We start from the raw sequence: 24,295 nt of genomic DNA, 5'->3' as shown, positions 1-24,295 counted from the left end.
TTTAAAAACTACAAGTCTCATGCGTTTTAGTGGTGAAAAATCATTTAAGAAATCGTTCAAGAAATGAGTTTACTCCCTGGGTACTTTCTTTGTATACTTTTGACTATACGGGCCAAGCCGGGATTTACGGGAAATCGCGGGTTTTCGTTTGCCGGCGATTAAACTTCTTTTATTCAGCGTCTCATCAAGAATTAAAACATTTTTGAAAACTACAAGTCTCATGCGTTTTAGTGGTGAAAAAATAATTTAAAAAATCGTTCGGGAAATGAGTTTACTCCCTGGGTACTTTTTTTGTATACTTTTGACTATACGGGCCAAGCCGAGATTTACGGGAAATCGCGGGTTTTCGTTTGCCGGCGATTAAACTTCTTTTATTCAGCGTCTCATCAAAAATGAAAACATTTTTAAAAACTACAAGTCTGATGCGTTTTAGTGGTGAAAAAATAATTTAAAAAATCGTTCTGGAAATGAGTTAACTCACAGGGTATTTTCTTTGTATACATTCGACTATACGGGCCAAGCCCGGGATTTACGGGAAATCGCGGGTTTTCGTTTTCCGGCGATTAAACCTCTTTCATTAAGCGTCTCATCAAAAATGAAAACATTTTTGAAAACTACAAGTCTCATGCGTTTTAGTGGTGAAAAAAAAATTTAAAAAATCGTTCGGGAAATAAGTTTACTCCCTGGGTACTTTCTTTGTATACATTCGACTATACGAGCCAAGCCCCGGATTTACGGGAAAACGCGGGATTTCGTTTGCCGGCGATTAAACCTCTTTCATTAAGCGTCTCATCAAAAATGAAAACATTTTTAAAAACTACAAGTCTCATGCGTTTTAGTGGTGAAAAAGTAATTTAAAAAATCGTTCAAGAAATGAGTTTACTCCCTGAACACTTTCTTTGTATACTTTTGACTATACGGGCCGAGTCCGGGATTTAGGGAAATCGCAGGTTTTCGTTTTCCGGCGATTAAACCTCTTTCATTAAGCCTCTCATCAAAAATGAAAACATTTTTGAAAACTACAAGTCTCATGCGTTTTAGTGGTGAAAAAAAAATTTAAAAAATCGTTCGGAAAATAAGTTTACTCCCTGGGTACTTTCTTTGTATACATTCGACTATACGAGCCAAGCCCCGGATTTACGGGAAAACGCGGGATTTCGTTTGCCGGCGATTAAGCCTCTTTCATTAAGCGTCTCATCAAAAATGAAAACATTTTTAAAAACTACAAGTCTCATGCGTTTTAGTGGTGAAAAAGTAATTTAAAAAATCGTTCAAGAAATGAGTTTACTCCCTGGGTACTTTCTTTGTATACTTTTGACTATACGGGCCAAGCCCTGGATTTACGGGAAAACGCGGGATTTCGTTTGCCGGCGATTAAACCTCTTTCATTAAGGGTCTCATCAAAAATGAAAACATTTTTGAAAAGTACAAGTCTCATGCGTTTTAGTGGTGGAAAAATAATTTAAAAAATCGTTCGGGAAATGTGTTTACTTCCTGGGTACTTTCTTTGTATACTTTTGACTATACGGCCAAGCCGGGATTTACGGGAAATCGCAGGTTTTCGTTTGCCGGCGATTAAACTTCTTTTATTCAGCGTCTCATCAAAAATGAAAACATTTTTGAAAACTACAAGTCTCATGCGTTTTAGTGGTGAAAAAATAATTTAAAAAATCGTTCGGGAAATGAGTTTACTCCCTGGGTACTTTCTTTGTATACTTTTGACTATACGGGCCAAGCCGAGATTTACGGGAAATCGCAGGTTTTCGTTTGCCGGCGATTAAACTTCTTTTATTCAGCGTCTCATCAAAAATGAAAACATTTTTAAAAACTACAAGTCTGATGCGTTTTAGTGGTGAAAAAATAATTTAAAAAATCGTTCTGGAAATGTGTTAACTCACAGGGTACTTTCTTTGTATACATTCGACTATACGGGCCAAGCCCGGGATTTACGGGAAATCGCGGGTTTTCGTTTTCCGGCGATTAAACCTCTTTCATTAAGCGTCTCATCAAAAATGAAAACATTTTTGAAAACTACAAGTCTCATGCGTTTTAGTGGTGAAAAAAAAAATTAAAAAATCGTTCGGGAAATAAGTTTACTCCCTGGGTACTTTCTTTGTATACATTCGACTATACGAGCCAAGCCCCGGATTTACGGGAAAACGCGGGATTTCGTTTGCCGGCGATTAAACCTCTTTCATTAAGCGTCTCATCAAAAATGAAAACATTTTTAAAAACTACAAGTCTCATGCGTTTTAGTGGTGAAAAAGTAATTTAAAAAATCGTTCAAGAAATGAGTTTACTCCCTGGGTACTTTCTTTGTATACTTTTGACTATACGGGCCGAGTCCGGGATTTAGGGAAATCGCAGGTTTTCGTTTGCCGGCGATTAAACTGCTTTTATTCAGCGTCTCATCAAAAATGAAAACATTTTTAAAAACTACAAGTCTGATGCGTTTTAGTGGTGAAAAAATATTTTAAAAAATCATTCTGGAAATGAGTTTACTCACAGGGTACTTTCTTTGTATACATTCAACTATACGGGCCAAGCCCGGGATTTACGGGAAATCGCGGGTTTTCGTTTTCCGGCGATTAAACCTCTTTCATTAAGCGTCTCATCAAAAATGAAAACATTTTTGAAAACTACAAGTCTCATGCGTTTTAGTGGTGAAAAAAAAATTTAAAAAATCGTTCGGAAAATAAGTTTACTCCCTGGGTACTTTCTTTGTATACATTCAACTATACGAGCCAAGCCCCGGATTTACGGGAAAACGCGGGATTTCGTTTGCCGGCGATTAAACCTTTTTCATTAAGCGTCTCATCAAAAATGAAAACATTTTTAAAAACTACAAGTCTCATGCGTTTTAATGGTGAAAAAGTAATTTAAAAAATCGTTCAAGAAATGAGTTTACTCCCTTGGTACTTTCTTTGTATGCTTTAGACTATACGGGCCAAGCCCCGGATTTACGGAAAACGCGGGATTTCGTTTGCCGGCGATTAAACCTCTTTCATTAAGCGTCTCATCAAAAATGAAAACATTTTTGAAAAGTACAAGTCTCATGCGTTTTAGTGGTGGAAAAATAATTTAAAAAATCGTTCGGGAAATGAGTTTACTTCCTGGGTACTTTATTTGTATACTTTTGACTATACGGGCCAAGCCGGGATTTACGGGAAATCGCGGGTTTTCCTTTGCCGGCGATTAAACTTCTTTTTTTCAGCGTCTCATTAAAAATGAAAACATTTTTGAAAACTACAAGTCTCATGCGTTTTAGTGGTGAAAAAATAATTTAAAAAATCGTTCGGGAAATGAGTTTACTCCCTGGGTACTTTCTTTGTATACTTTTGACTATACGGGCCAAGCCGGGATTTACGGGAAATCGCGGGTTTTCGTTTGCCGTTGATTAAACTTCTTTTATTCAGCGTCTCATCAAAAATGAAAACATTTTTAAAAACTGCAAGTCTTATGCGTTTTAGTGGTGAAAAAAAAAATTAAAAAATCGTTCGGGAAATAAGTTTACTCCCTGGGTACTTTCTTTGTATACATTCGACTATACGAGCCAAGCCCCGGATTTACGGGAAAACGCGGGATTTCGTTTGCCGGCGATTAAACCTCTTTCATTAAACGTCTCATCAAAAATGAAAACATTTTTAAAAACTACAAGTCTCATGCGTTTTAGTGGTGAAAAAGTAATTTAAAAAATCGTTCAAGAAATGAGTTTACTCCCTGGGTACTTTCTTTGTATACTTTTGACTATACGGGCCGAATCCGGGATTTACGGGAAATCGCGGATTTTCGTTTGCCGGCGATTAAACCTCTTTCATTAAGCGTCTCATCAAAAATGAAAACATTTTTGAAAAGTACAAGTCTCATGCGTTTTAGTGGTGGAAAAATAATTTAAAAAATCGTTCGGGAAATGAGTTTACTTCCTGGGTACTTTATTTGTATACTTTTGACTATACGGGCCAAGCCGGGATTTACGGGAAATCGCGGGTTTTCCTTTGCCGGCGATTAAACTTCTTTTTTTCAGCGTCTCATTAAAAATGAAAACATTTTTGAAAACTACAAGTCTCATGCGTTTTAGTGGTGAAAAAATAATTTAAAAAATCGTTCGGGAAATGAGTTTACTCCCTGGGTACTTTCTTTGTATACTTTTGACTATACGGGCCAAGCCGGGATTTACGGGAAATCGCGGGTTTTCGTTTGCCGTTGATTAAACTTCTTTTATTCAGCGTCTCATCAAAAATGAAAACATTTTTAAAAACTGCAAGTCTTATGCGTTTTAGTGGTGAAAAAAAAAATTAAAAAATCGTTCGGGAAATAAGTTTACTCCCTGGGTACTTTCTTTGTATACATTCGACTATACGAGCCAAGCCCCGGATTTACGGGAAAACGCGGGATTTCGTTTGCCGGCGATTAAACCTCTTTCATTAAACGTCTCATCAAAAATGAAAACATTTTTAAAAACTACAAGTCTCATGCGTTTTAGTGGTGAAAAAGTAATTTAAAAAATCGTTCAAGAAATGAGTTTACTCCCTGGGTACTTTCTTTGTATACTTTTGACTATACGGGCCAAGCCCCGGATTTACGGGAAAACGCGGGATTTCGTTTGCCGGCGATTAAACCACTTTCATTAAGCGTCTCATCAAAAATGAAAACATTTTGGAAAACTACAAGTCTCATGCGTTTTAGTGGTGAAAAAATAATTTAAAAAATCGTTCGGGAAATAAGTTTACTCCCTGGGTACTTTCTTTGTATACATTCGACTATACGAGCCAAGCCCCGGTTTTACGGGAAAACGCAGGATTTCGTTTGCCGGCGATTAAACCTCTTTCATTAAGCGTCTCATCAAAAATAAAAACATTTTTAAAAACTACAAGTCTCATGCGTTTTAGTGGTGAAAAAGTAATTTAAAAAATCGTTCAAGCAATGAGTTTACTCCCTGGGTACTTTCTTTGTATACTTTTGACTATACGGGCCAAGCCCCGGATTTACGGGAAAACGCAGGATTTCGTTTGCCGGCGATTAAACCTCTTTCATTAAGCGTCTCATCAAAAATGAAAACATTTTTGAAAACTACAAGTCTCATGCGTTTTAGTGGTGGAAAAATAATTTAAAAAATCGTTCGGGAAATGAGTTTACTTCCTGGGTACTTTCTTTGTATACTTTTGACTACACGGGCCAAGCCGGGATTTACGGGAAATCGCGGGTTTTCGTTTGCCGGCGATTAAACTTCTTTTATTCAGCGTCTCATCAAAAATGAAAACATTTTTGAAAACTACAAGTCTTATGCGTTTTAGTGGTGAAAAAATAATTTAAAAAATCGTGCTGGAAATGAGTTTACTCACAGGGTACTTTCTTTGTATACATTCGACTATACGGGCCAATCCCGGGATTTACGGGAAATCCCGGGTTTTCGTTTTCCGGCGATTAAACCACTTTCATTAAGCGTCTCATCAAAAATGAAGACATTTTTGAAAACTACAAGTCTCATGCGTTTTAGTGGTGAAAAAAAAATATAAAAAATCGTTCGGGAAATGAGTTTACTCCCTGGGTACTTTCTTTGTATACTTTTGACTATACGGGCCAAGCCCGGGATTTACGGGAAATCGCGGGTTTTCGTTTGCCGGCGATTAAACTTCTTTTTTTCAGCGTCTCATCAAAAATGAAAATATTTTTAAAAACTACAAGTCTCATGCGTTTTAGTGGTGAAAAATTAATTTAAAAAATCGTTCAAGAAATGAGTTTACTCCCTGGGTACTTTCTTTGTATACTTTTGACTATACGGGCCAAGCCCCGGATTTACGGGAAAACGCGGGATTTCGTTTGCCGGCGATTAAACCTCTTTCATTACGCGTCTCATCAAAAATGAAAACATTTTTTAAAAGTACAAGTCTCATGCGTTTTAGTGGTGGAAAAATAATTTAAAAAATCGTTCGGGAAATGAGTTTACTTCCTGGGTACTTTCTTTGTATACTTTTGACTATACGGGCCAAGCCGGGATTTACGGGAAATCGCGGGTTTTCGTTTGCCGGCGATTAAACTTCTTTTATTCAGCGTCTCATCAAAAATGAAAACATTTTTAAAAACTACAAGTCTTATGCGTTTTAGTGGTGAAAAAATAATTTAAAAAATCGTTCTGGAAATGAGTTTACTCACAGGGTACTTTCTTTGTATACATTCGACTATACGGGCCAAGCCCGGGATTTACGGGAAATCGCGGGTTTTCGTTTTCCGGCGATTAAACCACTTTCATTAAGCGTCTCATCAAAAATGAAAACATTTTTGAAAACTACAAGTCTCATGCGTTTTAGTGGTGAAAAAAAAATTTAAAAAATCGTTCGGGAAATGAGTTTACTCCCTGGGTACTTTCTTTGTATACATTCGACTATACGGGCTAAGCCCCGGATTTACGGGAAAACGCGGGAATTCGTTTGCCGGCGATTAAACCTCTTTCATTAAGCGTCTCATCAAAAATGAAAACATTTTTGAAAACTACAAGTCTCATGCGTTTTAGTGGTAAAAAAATAATATAAAAAATCGTTCGGGAAATGAGTTTACTCTCTGGGTACTTTCTTTGTATACTTTTGACTATACGGGCCAAGCCCGGGATTTACGGGAAATCGCGGGTTTTCGTTTGCCGGCGATTGAACTTCTTTTTTTCAGCGTCTCATCAAAAATGAAAACATTTTTAAAAACTACATGTCTTATGCGTTTTAGTGGTGAAAAAATAATTCAAAAAATCGTTCTGGAAATGAGTTTACTCCCTGGGTACTTTCTTTGTATACTTTTGACTATACAGGCCAAGCCGGGATTGACGGGAAATCGCGGGTTTTCGTTTGCCGGCGATTAAACTTCTTTTATTCAGCGTCTCATCAAAAATGAAAAAATTTTTAAAAACTACAAGTCTTATGCGTTTTAGTGGTGAAAAAATTATTTAAAAAATCGTTCTGGAAATGAGTTTACCCACAGGGTACTTTCTTTGTATACATTCGAATATACGTGCCAAGCCCGGGATTTACGGGAAATCGCGGGTTTTCGTTTGCCGGCGATTAAACTGTTTTTTATTCAGCGTCTCATCAAAAATGAAAACATTCTTGAAAACTACAAGTCTCATGCGTTTTAGTGGTGAAATAATAATTAAAAAAATCGTTTGGGAAATGAGTTTACTCCCTGGGTACATTCTTTGTATACTTTTGACTATACGGGCTGAGTCCAGGATTTACGGGAAATCGCAGGTTTTCGTTTGTTGGCGATTAAACTTCTTTTATTCAGCGTCTCATCGAAAATGAAAACATTTTTAAAAACTACAAGTCTTATGCGTTTTAGTGGTGAAAAAATAATTTAAAAAATCGTTCTGGAAATGAGTTTACTCACAGGGTACTTTCTTTGTATACATTCGACTATACGGGCCAAGCCCGGGATTTACGGGAAATCGCGGGTTTTCGTTTTCCGGCGATTAAACCACTTTCATTAAGCGTCTCATCAAAAATGAAAACATTTTTGAAAACTACAAGTCTCATGCGTTTTAGTGGTGAAAAAAAAATTTAAAAAATCGTTCGGGAAATGAGTTTACTCCCTGGGTACTTTCTTTGTATACATTCGACTATACGGGCCAAGCCCCGGATTTACGGGAAAACGCGGGATTTCGTTTGCCGGCGATTAAACCTCTTTCATTAAGCGTCTCATCAAAAATGAAAACATTTTTGAAAACTACAAGTCTCATGCGTTTTAGTGGTAAAAAAATAATATAAAAATCGTTCGGGAAATGAGTTTACTCCCTGGGTACTTTCTTTGTATACTTTTGACTATACGGGCCAAGCCCGGGATTTACGGGAAAACGCGGGATTTCGTTTGCCGGCGATTAAACCTCTTTCATTAAGCGTCTCATCAAAAATGAAAACATTTTTGAAAACTACAAGTCTCATGCGTTTTAGTGGTAAAAAAATAATATAAAAAATCGTTCGGGAAATGAGTTTACTCTCTGGGTACTTTCTTTGTATACTTTTGACTATACGGGCCAAGCCCGGGATTTACGGGAAATCGCGGGTTTTCGTTTGCCGGCGATTGAACTTCTTTTTTTCAGCGTCTCATCAAAAATGAAAACATTTTTAAAAACTACATGTCTTATGCGTTTTAGTGGTGAAAAAATAATTCAAAAAATCGTTCTTGAAATGAGTTTACTCCCTGGGTACTTTCTTTGTATACTTTTGACTATACAGGCCAAGCCGGGATTTACGGGAATCCGCGGGTTTTCGTTTGCCGGCGATTAAACTTCTTTTATTCAGCGTCTCATCAAAAATGAAAAAATTTTTAAAAACTACAAGTCTTATGCGTTTTAGTGGTGAAAAAATAATTTAAAAAATCGTTCTGGAAATGAGTTTACCCACAGGGTACTTTCTTTGTATACATTCAAATATACGTGCCAAGCCCGGGATTTACGGGAAATCGCGGGTTTTCGTTTGCCGGCGATTAAACTGTTTTTTATTCAGCGTCTCATCAAAAATGAAAACATTCTTGAAAACTACAAGTCTCATGCGTTTTAGTGGTGAAATAATAATTAAAAAAATCGTTTTGGAAATGAGTTTACTCCCTGGGTACATTCTTTGTATACTTTTGACTATACGGGCTGAGTCCAGGATTTACGGGAAATCGCAGGTTTTCGTTTGTTGGCGATTAAACTTCTTTTATTCAGCGTCTCATCGAAAATGAAAACATTTTTAAAAACTACAAGTCTTATGCGTTTTAGTGGTGAAAAAATAATTTAAAAAATCGTTCTGGAAATGAGTTTACTCACAGGGTACTTTCTTTGTATACATTCGACTATACGGGCCAAGCCCGAGATTTACGGGAAATCGCGGGTTTTCGTTTTCCGGCGATTAAACCACTTTCATTAAGCGTCTCATCAAAAATGAAAACATTTTTGAAAACTACAAGTCTCATGCGTTTTAGTGGTGAAAAAAAAATTTAAAAAATCGTTCGGGAAATGAGTTTACTCCCTGGGTACTTTCTTTGTATACATTCGACTATACGGGCCAAGCCCCGGATTTACGGGAAAACGCGGGATTTCATTTGCCGGCGATTAAACCTCTTCCATTAAGCGTCTCATCAAAAATGAAAACATTTTTGAAAACTACAAGTCTCATGCGTTTTAGTGGTGAAAAAATAATATAAAAATCGTTCGGGAAATGAATTTACTCCCTGGGTACTTTCTTTGTATACTTTTGAATATACGGGCCAAGCCCGGGATTTACAGGAAATCGCGGGTTTTCGATTGCCGGCGATTAAACTTCTTTTTTTCAGCGTCTCATCAAAAATGAAAACATTTTTAAAAACTACATGTCTTATGCGTTTTAGTGGTGAAAAAATAATTTAAAAAATCGTTCTGGAAATGAGTTTACTCCCTGGGTACTTTCTTTGTATACTTTTGACTATACGGGCCAAGCCGGGATTTACGGGAAATCGCGGGTTTTCGTTTGCCGGCAATTAAACTTCTTTTATTCAGCGTCTCATCAAAAATGAAGAAAATTTTAAAAACTACAAGTCTTATGCGTTTTAGTGGTGAAAAAATAATTTAAAAAATCGTTCTGGAAATGAGTTTACTCACAGGGTACTTTCTTTGTATACGTTCGACTATACGGGCCAAGCCCGGGATTTACGAGAAATCGCGGGTTTTCGTTTTCCGGCGATTTAACCACTTTCATTAAGCGTCTCATCAAAAATGAAAACATTTTTAAAAACTACAAGTCTCATGCGTTTTAGTGGATAAAAAAAATTTAAAAAATCGTTCGGGAAATGAGTTTACTCCCTGGGTACTTTCTTTGTATACATTTGACTATACGGGCCAAGCCCCGGATTTACGGGAAAACGCGGGATTTCGTTTGCCGGCGATTAAACCTCTTTCATTAAGCGTCTCATCAAAAATGAAAACATTTTTGAAAACTACAAGTCTCATGCGTTTTAGTGGTAAAAAATAATATGAAAAATCGTTCGGGAAATGAGTTTACTCCCTGGGTACTTTCTTTGTATACTTTTGACTATACGGGCCAAGCCCGGTATTTACGGGAAATCGCGGGTTTTCCTTTGCCGGCGATTAAACTTCTTTTTTTCAGCGTCTCATCAAAAATGAAAACATTTTTAAAAACTACATGTCTTATGCGTTTTAGTGGTGAAAAAATAATTTAAAAAATCGTTCTGGAAATGAGTTTACTCCCTGGGTACTTTCTTTGTATACTTTTGACTATACGGGCCAAGCCCGGGATTTACGGGAAATCGTGGGTTTTCGTTTGGCGGCGATTAAACTGTTTTTATTCAGCGTCTCATCAAAAATGAAAACATTCTTGAAAACTACAAGTCTCATGCGTTTTAGTGGTGAAATAATAATTTAAAAAATCGTTTGGGAAATGAGTTTACTCCCTGGGTACATTCTTTGTATACTTTTGACTATACGGGCTGAGTCCTGGATTTACGGGAAATCGCAGGTTTTCGTTTGTTGGCGATTAAACTTCTTTTATTCAGCGTCTCATCGAAAATGAAAACATTTTTAAAAACTACAAGTCTCATGCGTTTTAGTGGTGAAAAAGTAAATTAAAAAATCGTTCGGGAAATGAGTTTACTCCCTGGGTACTTTCTTTGTATACTTTTGACTATACGGGCCAAGCCTGGGATTTTCGGGAAATCGCGGATTTTTGTTTGCAGGCGATTAAACTGTTTTTTATTCAGCGTCTCATCAAAAATGAAAACATTCTTGAAAACTACAAGTCTCATGCGTTTTAGTGGTGAAATAATAATTAAAAAAATCGTTTGGGAAATGAGTTTACTCCCTGGCTACATTCTTTGTATACTTTTGACTATACGGGCCAAGCCCGGGATTTACGGGAAATCGTGGGTTTTCGTTTGGCGGCGATTAAACTGTTTTTATTCAGCGTCTCATCAAAAATGAAAACATTCTTGAAAACTACAAGTCTCATGCGTTTTAGTGGTGAAATAATAATTTAAAAAATCGTTTGGGAAATGAGTTTACTCCCTGGGTACATTCTTTGTATACTTTTGACTATACGGGCTGAGTCCTGGATTTACGGGAAATCGCAGGTTTTCGTTTGTTGGCGATTAAACTTCTTTTATTCAGCGTCTCATCGAAAATGAAAACATTTTTAAAAACTACAAGTCTCATGCGTTTTAGTGGTGAAAAAGTAAATTAAAAAATCGTTCGGGAAATGAGTTTACTCCCTGGGTACTTTCTTTGTATACTTTTGACTATACGGGCCAAGCCTGGGATTTTCGGGAAATCGCGGATTTTTGTTTGCAGGCGATTAAACTGTTTTTTATTCAGCGTCTCATCAAAAATGAAAACATTCTTGAAAACTACAAGTCTCATGCGTTTTAGTGGTGAAATAATAATTAAAAAAATCGTTTGGGAAATGAGTTTACTCCCTGGGTACATTCTTTGTATACTTTTGACTATACGGGCTGAGTCCAGGATTTACGGGAAATCGCAGGTTTTCGTTTGTTGGCGATTAAACTTCTTTTATTCAGCGTCTCATCGAAAATGAAAACATTTTTAAAAACTACAAGTCTTATGCGTTTTAGTGGTGAAAAAATAATTTAAAAAATCGTTCTGGAAATGAGTTTACTCACAGGGTACTTTCTTGGTATACATTCTACTATACGGGCCAAGCCCGGGATTTACGGGAAATCGCGGGTTTTCGTTTTCCGGCGATTAAACCACTTTCATTAAGCATCTCATCAAAAATGAAAACATTTTTGAAAACTACCAGTCTCATGCGTTTTAGTGGTGAAAAAAAAATTTAAAAAATCGTTCGGGAAATGAGTTTACTCCCTGGGTACTTTCTTTGTATACATTCGACTATACGGGCCAAGCCCCGGATTTACGGGAAAACGCGGGATTTCTTTTGCCGGCGATTAAACCTCTTTCATTAAGCGTCTCATCAAAAATGAAAACATTTTTGAAAACTACAAGTCTCATGCGTTTTAGTGGTAAAAAAATAATATAAAAATCGTTCGGGAAATGAGTTTACTCCCTGGGTACTTTCTTTGTATACTTTTGACTATACGGGCCAAGCCCGGGATTTACGGGAAATCGCGGGTTTTCGTTTGCCGGCGATTAAACTTCTTTTTTTCAGCGTCTCATCAAAAATGAAAACATTTTTAAAAACTACATGTCTTATGCGTTTTAGTGGTGAAAAAATAATTTAAAAAATCGTTCTGGAAATGAGTTTACTCCCTGGGTACTTTCTTTGTATACTTTTGACTATACGGGCCAAGCCGGGATTTACGGGAAATCGCGGGTTTTCGTTTGGCGGCGATTAAACTGTTTTTATTCAGCGTCTCATCAAAAATGAAAACATTCTTGAAAACTACAAGTCTCATGCGTTTTAGTGGTGAAATAATAATTTAAAAAATCGTTTGGGAAATGAGTTTACTCCCTGGGTACATTCTTTGTATACTTTTGACTATACGGGCTGAGTCCTGGATTTACGGGAAATCGCAGGTTTTCGTTTGTTGGCGATTAAACTTCTTTTATTCAGCGTCTCATCGAAAATGAAAACATTTTTAAAAACTACAAGTCTCATGCGTTTTAGTGGTGAAAAAGTAAATTAAAAAATCGTTCGGGAAATGAGTTTACTCCCTGGGTACTTTCTTTGTATACTTTTGACTATACGGGCCAAGCCTGGGATTTTCGGGAAATCGCGGATTTTTGTTTGCAGGCGATTAAACTTCTTTTTTTCAGCGTCCCATCAAATATGAAAATATTTTTGAAAACTACAAGTCTCATGGGCTTTAGTGGTGAAAAAATAATTTAAAAAATCGTTCTGGAAATGAGTTTACTCACAGGGTACTTTCTTTGTATACATTCGACTATACGTGCCAAGCCCGGGATTTACGGGAAGTCGCGGGTTTTCGTTTGCCGGCGATTAAACTTCTTTTATTCAGCGTCTCATCAAAATAGAAAACATTTTTGAAAACTACAAGTCTCATGCGTTTTAGTGGTGAAAAATAATTTAAAAAATCGTTCTGGAAAAGAGTTTACTCACAGGGTACTTTCTCTGTATACATTCGACTATACGGGCCAAGTCCCGGATTTACGGGAAAACGCGGGATTTCGTTTGCCGGCGATTAAACCTCTTTCATTAAGCGTCTCATCAAAAATGAAAACATTTTTGAAAACTACAAGTCTCATGCGTTTAAGCGGTGAAAAAATAATTTAAAAAATCGTTCGGGAAATGAGTTTACCCCTGGGTACTTTCTTTGTATACTTTTGACTATACGGGCCGAGTCCGCGATTTACGGGAAATCGCGGATTTTCGTTTGCCGGCGATTAAACTTCTTTTATTCAGCCTCTCATCAAAAATGAAAACATTCTTGAAAACTACAAGTCTCATGCGTTTTAGTGGTGAAATAATAATTTAAAAAATCGTTTGGGAAATGAGTTTACTCCCTGGATACATTCTTTGTATACTTTTGACTATACAGGCTGAGTCCAGGATTTACGGGAAATCGCAGGTTTTCGTTTGTTGGCGATTAAACTTCTTTTATTCAGCGTCTCATCAAAATAGAAAACATTTTTGAAAACTACAAGTCTCATGCGTTTTAGTGGTGAAAAATAATTTAAAAAATCGTTCTGGAAAAGAGTTTACTCACAGGGTACTTTCTCTGTATACATTCGACTATACGGGCCAAGCCCCGGATTTACGGGAAAACGCGGGATTTCGTTTACCGGCGATTAAACCTCTTTCATTAAGCGTCTCATCAAAAATGAAAACATTTTTGAAAACTACAAGTCTCATGCGTTTTAGCGGTGAAAAAATAATTTAAAAAATCGTTCGGGAAATGAGTTTACCCCTGGGTACTTTCTTTGTATACTTTTGACTATACGGGCCGAGTCGGGGATTTACGGGAAATCGCGGATTTTCGTTTGCCGGCGATTAAACTTCTTTTATTCAGCCTCTCATCAAAAATGAAAACATTCTTGAAAACTACAAGTCTCATGCGTTTTAGTGGTGAAATAATAATTTAAAAAATCGTTTGGGAAATGAGTTTACTCCCTGGATACATTCTTTGTATACTTTTGACTATACAGGCTGAGTCCAGGATTTACGGGAAATCGCAGGTTTTCGTTTGTTGGCGATTAAACTTCTTTTATTCAGCGTCTCATCAAAAATGAAAACATTTTTAAAAACTACAAGTCTCATGCGTTTTAGTGGTGAAAAAGTAAATTAAAAAATCGTTCGGGAAATGAGTTTACTCCCTGGGTACTTTCTTTGTATACTTTTGACTATACGGGCCAAGCCTGGGATTTTCGGGAAATCGCGGATTTTTGTTTGCAGGCCATTAAACTTCTTTTTTTCAGCGTCCCATCAAATATGAAAATATTTTTGAAAACTACAAGTCTCATGGGCTTTAGTGGTGAAAAAATAATTTAAAAAATCGTTCTGGAAATGAGTTTACTCACAGGGTACTTTCTTTGTATACATTCGACTATACGTGCCAAGCCCGGGATTTACGGGAAGTCGCGGGTTTTCGTTTGCCGGCGATTAAACTTCTTTTATTCAGCGTCTCATCAAAATAGAAAACATTTTTGAAAACTACAAGTCTCATGCGTTTTAGTGGTGAAAAATAATTTAAAAAATCGTTCTGGAAAAGAGTTTACTCACAGGGTACTTTCTCTGTATACATTCGACTATACGGGCCAAGCCCCGGATTTACGGGAAAACGCGGGATTTCGTTTGCCGGCGATTAAACCTCTTTCATTAAGCGTCTCATCAAAAATGAAAACATTTTTGAAAACTACAAGTCTCATGCGTTTTAGCGGTGAAAAAATAATTTAAAAAATCGTTCGGGAAATGAGTTTACCCCTGGGTACTTTCTTTGTATACTTTTGACTATACGGGCCGAGTCCGGGATTTACGGGAAATCGCGGATTTTCGTTTGCCGGCGATTAAACTTCTTTTATTCAGCCTCTCATCAAAAATGAAAACATTCTTGAAAACTACAAGTCTCATGCGTTTTAGTGGTGAAATAATAATTTAAAAAATCGTTTGGGAAATGAGTTTACTCCCTGGATACATTCTTTGTATACTTTTGACTATACAGGCTGAGTCCAGGATTTACGGGAAATCGCAGGTTTTCGTTTGTTGGCGATTAAACTTCTTTTATTCAGCGTCTCATCAAAATAGAAAACATTTTTGAAAACTACAAGTCTCATGCGTTTTAGTGGTGAAAAATAATTTAAAAAATCGTTCTGGAAAAGAGTTTACTCACAGGGTACTTTCTCTGTATACATTCGACTATACGGGCCAAGCCCCGGATTTACGGGAAAACGCGGGATTTCGTTTGCCGGCGATTAAACCTCTTTCATTAAGCGTCTCATCAAAAATGAAAACATTTTTGAAAACTACAAGTCTCATGCGTTTTAGTGGTGAAATAATAATTTAAAAAATCGTTCGGGAAATGAGTTTACTCCCTGGGTACTTTCTTTGTATACTTTTGACTATACAGGCCAAGCCGGGATTTACGGGAAATCGCGGGTTTTCGTTTGCCGGCGATTGAACTTCTTTTATTCAGCGTCTCATCAAAAATGAAAAAATTTTTAAAAACTACAAGTCTTATGCGTTTTAGTGGTGAAAAAATAATTTAAAAAATCGTTCTGGAAATGAGTTTACCCACAGGGTACTTTCTTTGTATACATTCAAATATACGTGCCAAGCCCGGGATTTACGGGAAATCGCGGGTTTTCGTTTGCCGGCGATTAAACTGTTTTTTATTCAGCGTCTCATCAAAAATGAAAACATTCTTGAAAACTACAAGTCTCATGCGTTTTAGTGGTGAAATAATAATTTAAAAAATCGTTTGGGAAATGAGTTTACTCCCTGGATACATTCTTTGTATACTTTTGACTATACAGGCTGAGTCCAGGATTTACGGGAAATCGCAGGTTTTCGTTTGTTGGCGATTAAACTTCTTTTATTCAGCGTCTCATCAAAAATGAAAACATTTTTAAAAACTACAAGTCTCATGCGTTTTAGTGGTGAAAAAGTAAATTAAAAAATCGTTCGGGAAATGAGTTTACTCCCTGGGTACTTTCTTTGTATACTTTTGACTATACGGGCCAAGCCTGGGATTTTCGGGAAATCGCGGATTTTTGTTTGCAGGCCATTAAACTTCTTTTTTTCAGCGTCCCATCAAATATGAAAATATTTTTGAAAACTACAAGTCTCATGGGCTTTAGTGGTGAAAAAATAATTTAAAAAATCGTTCTGGAAATGAGTTTACTCACAGGGTACTTTCTTTGTATACATTCGACTATACGTGCCAAGCCCGGGATTTACGGGAAGTCGCGGGTTTTCGTTTGCCGGCGATTAAACTTCTTTTATTCAGCGTCTCATCAAAATAGAAAACATTTTTGAAAACTACAAGTCTCATGCGTTTTAGTGGTGAAAAATAATTTAAAAAATCGTTCTGGAAAAGAGTTTACTCACAGGGTACTTTCTCTGTATACATTCGACTATACGGGCCAAGCCCCGGATTTACGGGAAAACGCGGGATTTCGTTTGCCGGCGATTAAACCTCTTTCATTAAGCGTCTCATCAAAAATGAAAACATTTTTGAAAACTACAAGTCTCATGCGTTTTAGCGGTGAAAAAATAATTTAAAAAATCGTTCGGGAAATGAGTTTACCCCTGGGTACTTTCTTTGTATACTTTTGACTATACGGGCCGAGTCCGGGATTTACGGGAAATCGCGGATTTTCGTTTGCCGGCGATTAAACTTCTTTTATTCAGCCTCTCATCAAAAATGAAAACATTCTTGAAAACTACAAGTCTCATGCGTTTTAGTGGTGAAATAATAATTTAAAAAATCGTTTGGGAAATGAGTTTACTCCCTGGATACATTCTTTGTATACTTTTGACTATACAGGCTGAGTCCAGGATTTACGGGAAATCGCAGGTTTTCGTTTGTTGGCGATTAAACTTCTTTTATTCAGCGTCTCATCAAAATAGAAAACATTTTTGAAAACTACAAGTCTCATGCGTTTTAGTGGTGAAAAATAATTTAAAAAATCGTTCTGGAAAAGAGTTTACTCACAGGGTACTTTCTCTGTATACATTCGACTATACGGGCCAAGCCCCGGATTTACGGGAAAACGCGGGATTTCGTTTGCCGGCGATTAAACCTCTTTCATTAAGCGTCTCATCAAAAATGAAAACATTTTTGAAAACTACAAGTCTCATGCGTTTTAGTGGTGAAATAATAATTTAAAAAATCGTTCGGGAAATGAGTTTACTCCCTGGGTACTTTCTTTGTATACTTTTGACTATACAGGCCAAGCCGGGATTTACGGGAAATCGCGGGTTTTCGTTTGCCGGCGATTAAACTTCTTTTATTCAGCGTCTCATCAAAAATGAAAAAATTTTTAAAAACTACAAGTCTTATGCGTTTTAGTGGTGAAAAAATAATTTAAAAAATCGTTCTGGAAAGGAGTTTACCCACAGGGTACTTTCTTTGTATACATTCAAATATACGTGCCAAGCCCGGGATTTACGGGAAATCGCGGGTTTTCGTTTGCCGGCGATTAAACTGTTTTTTATTCAGCGTCTCATCAAAAATGAAAACATTCTTGAAAACTACAAGTCTCATGCGTTTTAGTGGTGAAATAATAATTAAAAAAATCGTTTGGGAAATGAGTTTACTCCCTGGGTACATTCTTTGTATACTTTTGACTATACGGGCTGAGTCCAGGATTTACGTGAAATCGCAGGTTTTCGTTTGTTGGCGATTAAACTTCTTTTATTCAGCGTCTCATCGAAAATGAAAACATTTTTAAAAACTACAAGTCTTATGCGTTTTAGTGGTGAAAAAATAATTTAAAAAATCGTTCTGGAAATGAGTTTACTCACAGGGTACTTTCTTTGTATACATTCGACTATACGGGCCAAGCCCGGGATTTACGGGAAATCGCGGGTTTTCGTTTTCCGGCGATTAAACCACTTTCATTAAGCGTCTCATCAAAAATGAAAACATTTTTGAAAACTACAAGTCTCATGCGTTTTAGTGGTGAAAAAAAAATTTAAAAAATCGTTCGGGAAATGAGTTTACTCACTGGGTACTTTCTTTGTATACATTCGACTATACGGGCCAAGCCCCGGATTTACGGGAAAACGCGGGATTTCGTTTGCCGGCGATTAAACCTCTTTCATTAAGCGTCTCATCAAAAATGAAAACATTTTTGAAAACTACAAGTCTCATGCGTTTTAGTGGTAAAAAAATAATATAAAAATCGTTCGGGAAATGAATTTACTCCCTGGGTACTTTCTTTGTATACTTTTGAATATACGGGCCAAGCCCGGGATTTACGGGAAATCGCGGGTTTTCGATTGCCGGCGATTAAACTTCTTTTTTTCAGCGTCTCATCAAAAATGAAAACATTTTTAAAAACTACATGTCTTATGCGTTTTAGTGGTGAAAAAATAATTTAAAAAATCGTTCTGGAAATGAGTTTACTCCCTGGGTACTTTCTTTGTATACTTTTGACTATACGGGCCAAGCCGGGATTTACGGGAAATCGCGGGTTTTCGTTTGCCGGCAATTAAACTTCTTTTATTCAGCGTCTCATCAAAAATGAAGAAAATTTTAAAAACTACAAGTCTTATGCGTTTTAGTGGTGAAAAAATAATTTAAAAAATCGTTCGGGAAATGAGTTTACTCCCTGGGTACTTTCTTTGTATACATTTGACTATACGGGCCAAGCCCCGGATTTACGGGAAAACGCAGGATTTCGTTTGCCGGCGATTAAACCTCTTTCATTAAGCGTCTCATCAAAAATGAAAACATTTTTGAAAACTACAAGTCTCATGCGTTTTAGTGGTAAAAAATAATATGAAAAATCGTTCGGGAAATGAGTTTACTCCCTGGGTACTTTCTTTGTATACTTTTGACTATACGGGCCAAGCCCGGGATTTACGGGAAATCGCGGGTTTTCGTTTGCCGGCGATTAAACTTCTTTTTTTCAGCGTCTCATCAAAAATGAAAACATTTTTAAAAACTACATGTCTTATGCGTTTTAGTGGTGAAAAAATAATTTAAAAAATCGTTCTGGAAATGAGTTTACTCCCTGGGTACTTTCTTTGTATACTTTTGACTATACGGGCCAAGCCCGGGATTTACGGGAAATCGTGGGTTTTCGTTTGGCGGCGATTAAACTGTTTTTATTCAGCGTCTCATCAAAAATGAAAACATTCTTGAAAACTACAAGTCTCATGCGTTTTAGTGGTGAAATAATAATTTAAAAAATCGTTTGGGAAATGAGTTTACTCCCTGGGTACATTCTTTGTATACTTTTGACTATACGGGCTGAGTCCTGGATTTACGGGAAATCGCAGGTTTTCGTTTGTTGGCGATTAAACTTCTTTTATTCAGCGTCTCATCGAAAATGAAAACATTTTTAAAAACTACAAGTCTCATGCGTTTTAGTGGTGAAAAAGTAAATTAAAAAATCGTTCGGGAAATGAGTTTACTCCCTGGGTACTTTCTTTGTATACTTTTGACTATACGGGCCAAGCCTGGGATTTTCGGGAAATCGCGGATTTTTGTTTGCAGGCGATTAAACTGTTTTTTATTCAGCGTCTCATCAAAAATGAAAACATTCTTGAAAACTACAAGTCTCATGCGTTTTAGTGGTGAAATAATAATTAAAAAAATCGTTTGGGAAATGAGTTTACTCCCTGGGTACATTCTTTGTATACTTTTGACTATACGGGCTGAGTCCAGGATTTACGGGAAATCGCAGGTTTTCGTTTGTTGGCGATTAAACTTCTTTTATTCAGCGTCTCATCGAAAATGAAAACATTTTTAAAAACTACAAGTCTTATGCGTTTTAGTGGTGAAAAAATAATTTAAAAAATCGTTCTGGAAATGAGTTTACTCACAGGGTACTTTCTTGGTATACATTCTACTATACGGGCCAAGCCCGGGATTTACGGGAAATCGCGGGTTTTCGTTTTCCGGCGATTAAACCACTTTCATTAAGCATCTCATCAAAAATGAAAACATTTTTGAAAACTACCAGTCTCATGCGTTTTAGTGGTGAAAAAAAAATTTAAAAAATCGTTCGGGAAATGAGTTTACTCCCTGGGTACTTTCTTTGTATACATTCCACTATACGGGCCAAGCCCCGGATTTACGGGAAAACGCGGGATTTCGTTTGCCGGCGATTAAACCTCTTTCATTAAGCGTCTCATCAAAAATGAAAACATTTTTGAAAACTACAAGTCTCATGCATTTTAGTGGTAAAAAAATAATATAAAAATCGTTCGGGAAATGAGTTTACTCCCTGGGTACTTTCTTTGTATACTTTTGACTATACGGGCCAAGCCCGGGATTTACGGGAAATCGCGGGTTTTCGTTTGCCGGCGATTAAACTTCTTTTTTTCAGCGTCTCATCAAAAATGAAAACATTTTTAAAAACTACATGTCTTATGCGTTTTAGTGGTGAAAAAATAATTTAAAAAATCGTTCTGGAAATGAGTTTACTCCCTGGGTACTTTCTTTGTATACTTTTGACTATACGGGCCAAGCCGGGATTTACGGGAAATCGCGGGTTTTCGTTTGGCGGCGATTAAACTGTTTTTATTCAGCGTCTCATCAAAAATGAAAACATTCTTAAAAACTACAAGTCTCATGCGTTTTAGTGGTGAAATAATAATTTAAAAAATCGTTTGGGAAATGAGTTTACTCCCTGGGTACATTCTTTGTATACTTTTGACTATACGGGCTGAGTCCTGGATTTACGGGAAATCGCAGGTTTTCGTTTGTTGGCGATTAAACTTCTTTTATTCAGCGTCTCATCGAAAATGAAAACATTTTTAAAAACTACAAGTCTCATGCGTTTTAGTGGTGAAAAAGTAAATTAAAAAATCGTTCGGGAAATGAGTTTACTCCCTGGGTACTTTCTTTGTATACTTTTGACTATACGGGCCAAGCCTGGGATTTTCGGGAAATCGCGGATTTTTGTTTGCAGGCGATTAAACTTCTTTTTTTCAGCGTCCCATCAAATATGAAAATATTTTTGAAAACTACAAGTCTCATGGGCTTTAGTGGTGAAAAAATAATTTAAAAAATCGTTCTGGAAATGAGTTTACTCACAGGGTACTTTCTTTGTATACATTCGACTATACGTGCCAAGCCCGGGATTTACGGGAAGTCGCGGGTTTTCGTTTGCCGGCGATTAAACTTCTTTTATTCAGCGTCTCATCAAAATAGAAAACATTTTTGAAAACTACAAGTCTCATGCGTTTTAGTGGTGAAAAATAATTTAAAAAATCGTTCTGGAAAAGAGTTTACTCACAGGGTACTTTCTCTGTATACATTCGACTATACGGGCCAAACCCCGGATTTACGGGAAAACGCGGGATTTCGTTTGCCGGCGATTAAACCTCTTTCATTAAGCGTCTCATCAAAAATGAAAATAATTTAAAAAATCGTTCGGGAAATGAGTTTACCCCTGGGTACTTTCTTTGTATACTTTTGACTATACGGGCCGAGTCCGGGATTTACGGGAAATCGCGGATTTTCGATTGCCGGCGATTAAACTTCTTTTATTCAGCCTCTCATCAAAAATGAAAACATTCTTGAAAACTACAAGTCTCATGCGTTTTAGTGGTGAAATAATAATTTAAAAAATCGTTTGGGAAATGAGTTTACTCCCTGGATACATTCTTTGTATACTTTTGACTATACAGGCTGAGTCCAGGATTTACGGGAAATCGCAGGTTTTCGTTTGTTGGCGATTAAACTTCTTTTATTCAGCGTCTCATCAAAATAGAAAACATTTTTGAAAACTACAAGTCTCATGCGTTTTAGTGGTGAAAAATAATTTAAAAAATCGTTCTGGAAAAGAGTTTACTCACAGGGTACTTTCTCTGTATACATTCGACTATACGGGCCAAGCCCCGGATTTACGGGAAAACGCGGGATTTCGTTTGCCGGCGATTAAACCTCTTTCATTAAGCGTCTCATCAAAAATGAAAACATTTTTGAAAACTACAAGTCTCATGCGTTTTAGCGGTGAAAAAATAATTTAAAAAATCGTTCGGGAAATGAGTTTACCCCTGGGTACTTTCTTTGTATACTTTTGACTATACGGGCCGAGTCCGGGATTTACGGGAAATCGCGGATTTTCGTTTGCCGGCGATTAAACTTCTTTTATTCAGCCTCTCATCAAAAATGAAAACATTCTTGAAAACTACAAGTCTCATGCGTTTTAGTGGTGAAATAATAATTTAAAAAATCGTTTGGGAAATGAGTTTACTCCCTGGATACATTCTTTGTATACTTTTGACTATACAGGCTGAGTCCAGGATTTACGGGAAATCGCAGGTTTTCGTTTGTTGGCGATTAAACTTCTTTTATTCAGCGTCTCATCAAAAATGAAAACATTTTTAAAAACTACAAGTCTCATGCGTTTTAGTGGTGAAAAAGTAAATTAAAAAATCGTTCGGGAAATGAGTTTACTCCCTGGGTACTTTCTTTGTATACTTTTGACTATACGGGCCAAGCCTGGGATTTTCGGGAAATCGCGGATTTTTGTTTGCAGGCGATTAAACTTCTTTTTTTCAGCGTCCCATCAAATATGAAAATATTTTTGAAAACTACAAGTCTCATGGGCTTTAGTGGTGAAAAAATAATTTAAAAAATCGTTCTGGAAATGAGTTTACTCACAGGGTACTTTCTTTGTATACATTCGACTATACGTGCCAAGCCCGGGATTTACGGGAAGTCGCGGGTTTTCGTTTGCCGGCGATTAAACTTCTTTTATTCAGCGTCTCATCAAAATAGAAAACATTTTTGAAAACTACAAGTCTCATGCGTTTTAGTGGTGAAAAATAATTTAAAAAATCGTTCTGGAAAAGAGTTTACTCACAGGGTACTTTCTCTGTATACATTCGACTATACGGGCCAAGCCCCGGATTTACGGGAAAACGCGGGATTTCGTTTGCCGGCGATTAAACCTCTTTCATTAAGCGTCTCATCAAAAATGAAAACATTTTTGAAAACTACAAGTCTCATGCGTTTTAGCGGTGAAAAAATAATTTAAAAAATCGTTCGGGAAATGAGTTTACCCCTGGGTACTTTCTTTGTATACTTTTGACTATACGGGCCGAGTCCGGGATTTACGGGAAATCGCGGATTTTCGTTTGCCGGCGATTAAACTTCTTTTATTCAGCCTCTCATCAAAAATGAAAACATTCTTGAAAACTACAAGTCTCATGCGTTTTAGTGGTGAAATAATAATTTAAAAAATCGTTTGGGAAATGAGTTTACTCCCTGGATACATTCTTTGTATACTTTTGACTATACAGGCTGAGTCCAGGATTTACGGGAAATCGCAGGTTTTCGTTTGCCGGCGATTAAACTTCTTTTATTCAGCGTCTCATCAAAAATGAAAATATTTTTAAATACTACAAGTCTCATGCGTTTTAGCGGTGAAAAAATAATTTAAAAAATCGTTCGGGAAATGAGTTTACCCCTGGGTACTTTCTTTGTATACTTTTGACTATACGGGCCGAGTCCGGGATTTACGGGAAATCGCGGATTTTCGTTTGCCGGCGATTAAACTTCTTTTATTCAGCCTCTCATCAAAAATGAAAACATTCTTGAAAACTACAAGTCTCATGCGTTTTAGTGGTGAAATAATAATTTAAAAAATCGTTTGGGAAATGAGTTTACTCCCTGGATACATTCTTTGTATACTTTTGACTATACAGGCTGAGTCCAGGATTTACGGGAAATCGCAGGTTTTCGTTTGTTGGCGATTAAACTTCTTTTATTCAGCGTCTCATCAAAAATGAAAACATTTTTAAAAACTACAAGTCTCATGCGTTTTAGTGGTGAAAAAGTAAATTAAAAAATCGTTCGGGAAATGAGTTTACTTCCTGGGTACTTTCTTTGTATACTTTTGACTATACGGGCCAAGCCTGGGATTTTCGGGAAATCGCGGATTTTTGTTTGCCGGCCATTAAACTTCTTTTATTCAGCGTCTCATCAAAAATGAAAACATTCTTGAAAACTACAAGTCTCATGCGTTTTAGTGGTGAAATAATAATTTAAAAAATCGTTTGGGAAATGAGTTTACTCCCTGGGTACATTCTTTGTATACTTTTGACTATACGGGCTGAGTCCAGGATTTACGGGAAATCGCAGGTTTTCGTTTGTTGGCGATTAAACTTCTTTTATTCAGCGTCTCATCGAAAATGAAAACATTCTTAAAAACTACAAGTCTCAT

The sequence above is a fragment of the Hydractinia symbiolongicarpus genome, chromosome 13 (assembly GCF_029227915.1).
Source record: "Hydractinia symbiolongicarpus strain clone_291-10 chromosome 13, HSymV2.1, whole genome shotgun sequence".
NCBI classification, from domain to species: domain Eukaryota; kingdom Metazoa; phylum Cnidaria; class Hydrozoa; order Anthoathecata; family Hydractiniidae; genus Hydractinia; species Hydractinia symbiolongicarpus.
Note: the sequence above shows the minus strand (reverse complement) of the source record.